Source organism: Schistosoma mansoni (genome assembly GCF_000237925.1).
Source record: "Schistosoma mansoni, WGS project CABG00000000 data, supercontig 0049, strain Puerto Rico, whole genome shotgun sequence".
In the NCBI taxonomy this organism is placed as follows: Eukaryota; Metazoa; Platyhelminthes; class Trematoda; order Strigeidida; family Schistosomatidae; genus Schistosoma; species Schistosoma mansoni.
Window position 1 is genome coordinate 1988087 of NW_017386028.1, and position 5770 is coordinate 1993856.

Below are 5770 nucleotides of genomic sequence, written 5' to 3' on the forward strand. Positions count from 1 at the left end.
CATGTTCCAAGGCTTTCCATTTGCTGCAAATGGCCAAAATATCCATTAATATTATCCCATAGAGCTATTAGTCCCTCCGATAAATTTGTATTGCGTAACAAGAAGACAAAGATTATCAAAACGACGTCATAAATTAGTGCAGTACATTTCAAGCAATATGATTACACATATACTTGTTAAAAACATTTTTATATGATAGTTAAGATACATTTGTATTTATATTGTTAAAGATGAAATTATAAAATGTAGGGGTTGAAGTTTAAACATGATTATAAAGAGACAAGGAATAAAAATAAATTGTTAACAAGGTAGCCAATTAAAATAAAATTCAAATTAACATCATAAGTGAAGAATATCAGTGGAATTTTAATATTTTGAGCTATAAAGTGTAATAAACCAATAATGTAACTGATAAACGTTAAAATAACTATCACCAACCTACCATAGTAATGGCAGGTTTACGAGACATTCTTTCTGTATACAAAAGTCAAGTCCTAAACGTTTGATTGAGACAGTCTCTTCAGAGAAAAGTAAAAGTGGTGTTTGCAGCCTGTTAGTTATTTTAATCACTTTTATGATATCTACGTTGTTACCAGTTAATTAGAAAGTCGTGCTCAATCTTCAGTCTTTAAATATATATATATATATATATATATATGTATCCTCAACCGACAGCGTGGTAACAAATGAATAAGATTTCGAATGAACATAACAAATGAATAAGATTTCGAATGAACATAAGGATTAAGAACACGGAAAACAAGATTTCCCGTGATCAAATCATGCTGCATAATTGCTTATATTTTTAAAACCAAGTTATGAGAAGCAAAGATGGATAGTGGCAAGCCGTGGAATCCAGAACGCGCGTTTCGTCCTATTCGGACTTGTCAGCTGGATGTTACTGCGACGGCATTTGAAGCGAAAGGTACTGGGTTCAAGTCCCAGATTTAACATCAACTCTGGATTCCACTGCTAGCCACTATCCATCTTTGCTTATAATGCTTATGAATTAAAGCTATATCGAGGCAAAACGCACAGTATGCACATATGCCAATTAATGTTTGACCAGTTGCAGTCCTAAACATCAATGGAAGATTCAAACAAACAATACTAAGTGAATTTCAAGTTATGATAATTCAGAAAGTCAATAAAATGGATGAGGTTTTGTTTATTTAAAACAAACTGTTCCTATACACAATGAATATACTAGTCAGCTATATCAAACAATTTTTTTTAGCATTAAACGTTTTCTTCTATTATTATTGAAGAAAAGAGTACAATTAGATATTATCATAAAACTTAACTCATAAGCTCTAGTGACTTTCAGTAATTTGTTCGCATTTGTTTCTTGAATAAAGCATCCCCTTATTCTCAATGATTCACGTACAATACTACGTTCTTTTAATAAAGAGGAAGCACTTCTTGTAATTCCATTATTCTAGCATAGTTGATATGCTCACTAAGACATAAAATGTCACTAAGGTTTGCTAATAACAATATTACCAAATTTTTCAATGAATGTGAGTATGCTTTGGTATAAAAATACCCCCTTAATATAGTTTATGTTATATTTGAGTCTGATTAGTATTCATTCTATACACAGAATTGTATTAATGAACTAATGATAAACATCAGGTGGTCACGTGATCATTGTTCGTAGTATTCGCAACAAAAACATTGCTTTTTACATAGTTACGAAATACACGTCATTTGATTTTGACTATATTCATAAGTAGTTAAATAAGAATAGCCTTCAAACGGTTATGGTATCTATTATTTTCAGCTTTGGTTTCGCATATGACAATAGCTTGTTATTAGAGCAAACACTGACGATTCAGTGACTAAGCATAGAAAATGATCCAATCCGGTATGTACATCACTGGATGCCTGGTGTCAATGGCCTAGAAGTCAAGCGCTCGCTGAGATACCTTTAAGTTCTGGATTCAATAAACTGTGGCGTCGTCAATATACACTTCTGAGTGTTGCCATTCTATCATGGAACTGATGATCAGTGCTTCCAGGTTCTCAATAGTTGTCTAACCTTGATCTGTTCATGATATTGATAAAATTCAATAATCTCGATAAACCTCTTATACTGATATTTACTACTCGTTTGTAAATAGGAACTAAGGCTTTAGATATAGTTTCAGTTTGTACTAACAAACTTTGATCTTAAATTTATCATCAACTCTTAATATATTTATATTCATTAGGAGACGATACATTTTTCGAAAATTTAGAGATATTTATTTAGTGGAGATATGAGTAAAACATACATAAAACTAACAACACATTCTGTAGTAGGTGCTACTGAAGTCTACAGATATTAGTAGTATGTATCACTAATCGAAAGTGAAATGACTGGCGACAGAAGGTTAAAAAAATCCAAGAGAAGAGAACGAAAACAGAAAATGATTGGTATGGAAACGAAAGAACAACAACATCTGAGGCAATTGGTGGATATTTTGCAAGTGAAGTATGATCCTCAGATTTTACCAAGATATTCTGTAATACTGTATTAAAGTACATTTGATTGTCTCCGCCTGTGTTCTCTTTCACTATAATACTCTGTAGTGGTAGTAAATCCTTTTTTTTACTTTCTTTTAAATGTTACAATAGTATGTATGACAAATCAACGCATTTAATTTTATGCATAGAATGATACATCACTAACATCTATACTTTAACACTAATCGATAGTTTTAGTCCCCGAAATTCTCAATCAATAACTACATAGTATGGTTATTATAAATCAATATTATAATATGATGAAGTTTTGACAACAGTTGTTACTTTTATTGCGGAGCAATGATATGCAATTTACTGGTATTCTTCACTTAGAAAATTACAAGTATACTGTAATGTTTTGTTTGTTTGTTTTGTTGTTTTACTAAAGACAAAAAAATCCCCTTAAGTGTTTCCTCTTTCTAATTGCATACATTTACCAATGTTATAGTATTATAGAGTATTAGTTTTATCCATATTCAAAGTACCTCTTGTTTTAAATCTCATTACTGTATTGTTAAACTTATTGGATATTGAATTCAACGAATTATTGAACTAAAACCAGGATGAAATAGGTAAAGCTTACATCTTACATATTAAAAAAACTATTTGTATTTTTATAAGCAAAGATGGATAGTGGCTAGCAGTAGAAGCCAGGAAACGCGTTTCGTCCTATTTGGAACTCGTCAGCTGGATGTACCTGCTGTATTTTTGTATTTTTGATTTACACCCTGATGAATATGGTAGGTATTGAAATAAAGAGAAATTTAATGACTACCATGTGTTGAATATAGAATTGAAAGTAAGTTTATAAATAGAAAGTACCACAATCTTTCAAAAGACCTAAAGAGAATAGTCTATAGACTATTTTGTTGTCTCAGTAAATAAAATGAAAACTATTGTCTAAGCTAATTTAATATAAAGTATCAATCAAAATAAACATAAATTTGATTAATTAGGACATTGGAATATAAAGACGTTTAATGGTGAGTTAATTAAGTAATATTAACTTGTACTTATCAATAATTATATAAGTAATTTGTTACACTTCCTTTCTTTACAGGATTAATTCTTTATTTAGTATTATCTTTTTCCTTAAGCCGCTAACAGAAGATCTAACTTCGAAATGGTATTTCTTACACAATCGATAGTTCTTATGTAGTCGTCATTGTTTTAAACTTTTAAATAGAACACTTGAAAGCAGTTGGAATTACTGTTGCTTTATGAACTAATAGCTCATGTGATTATGAAAGGTAGTGATTGAAGTTAGCCGATAGAAAACTCTGGGTCTAGGTTTCGTAATATATGGCACGCATCAGCAGGCTGTGCCTGTAATCTCGAGGAAAGTGTTGCTCACTAGTTGATTCAATGTCGTGCAACCTGGCCCACATTATCACTGAGCTATTCGAGTCGTGAGTGATCTCTTACACAGGTGATATATATGTTCACAATTGAGTGATCATTGTGTAGTAACCAGTGTCATGTATGCCAAGTTGTTTTTAGTGCTGATGGATAAATCGATCCGAAGGGGTCTACTTTTAAAGTAATCTATACAATCAAAGGAATTAGATCGGAGGGAAGTCGAATCAATATCTTATGCACTGCTGAGGTATTTGCAATCCACCAACTCAAACCCAAACTTTGCGTGTAAAAACGATTCATCCAACCTCTCATCCTCCCTTAGCCCTGATTCCATTTAGTGGTGTATTTCGGTTTTTTATCCTTTTTTTCATTTTTACCTGATTATTATTGATTTTTAAATTAGTGTTTTGTAATTATAAATTGTGATTAGTTATTATTATTACTACCTTATACACGTTGTCTTGATTATTATTATTCATTTTTTATTATTATGACCTTTATGTTTGTCGTTTTTCTTCATATCCGTCAATTGAACAATTATCTGACCCGTAAATTATTTTCATCATTATATTCCTTCCTTACCCCATGATTATTACATAACCTCATTTGAGTCTCGAATCAATTTATGATGTAGTCTTTTCTATCCTTCTATAGACATATATTTTCCATGCAACTATAAATACGAATGTACAGCTTAATTAAATGATATCGTCGAAGAGAAAATTTTCTCCGCTGAATCCTTCTTATTTTAATTAAATGCTTTTTATTCAAATCCTTTTCTTTATGTAACAGATAATTCCAAAAATATAACAAATAATAAGTTCGCTTTCTTAAAGTATTGGACTAAAGAGTAAAACAAATTACTTACTATATTTGGCTAGTATCTTCATTCAATGATTAGCGTACATATCTTAATAATAAACAAAGCTATAACAAACACATAGTTAAAAGTACATAGGAACTAAATTGAGTCGTTTAGACTTTTATTAGATATTCCAAATGATAAGTTACTTAGTAGTAACTATTTAATTATGATTAGCAATATACAACTAAATTTGTTAATAGTACATAAACATGATTTAGGCAAAATATCGGTAAAATGTAGTTCAGTCGTAATCATAATAGTAGATCCTGGGTTCGGATTTCGCGAGGCGAAATCGTAGATGCGCACTGCTTAGGAGTCCCAGTGCTTCCAGGTTTTCCTTGGTGGTCTAGTTTCGATTAACTCATGCTTTCAACCATGATAGAATACTAAATTACATTTTCACTAGTTGTATAGATTGTTAAATTTTGTTTTTTTAAGTTACAATATAGTCAATTTATCATGTTAAACCACAAACTTACAACGGTTCATTGAAATGTAAATCACCGGTGGCTATTGTAACAGTTACGTAAAGAGATATATATATTATGTGATGATAGGATTGTTGTAAATAAAGTTAGAACAAACATGGATGCAGAATAATAAGAATCCATTATATTTCGTGGTTTCTCATCAACTGCTTACAACTAAATATGTATTAAAATTTTACATTGAGGTAAGATACAGTTAAAAACATTTGACATAAGTTAAAAAGAATTGAATGACAAAGGTTATCAATAATAAATATACATATATACGTGTGCAAGTACAGGTCGGAGGTCATTTGATGTTGCTATCAAGAAACATGAGGGGTGGGTGATGTTACAATTGAGTGAAGTTTAGAGAAAATAAGATAAACTGTGCGATAATTGGGTAATAACTGAAGAGTTTAAATAATTTCAGAGAATTGAGTGAATGGAAATTTATGAGTGAAGGTGTGGTTTTAATGTATATAAAATAAGAACTCGGTAATGGAAGAGTAATAAAACGAAATAAAACTAATGACCGAAAAATGATTTACCAGGGTAGTAATAAGTTTAT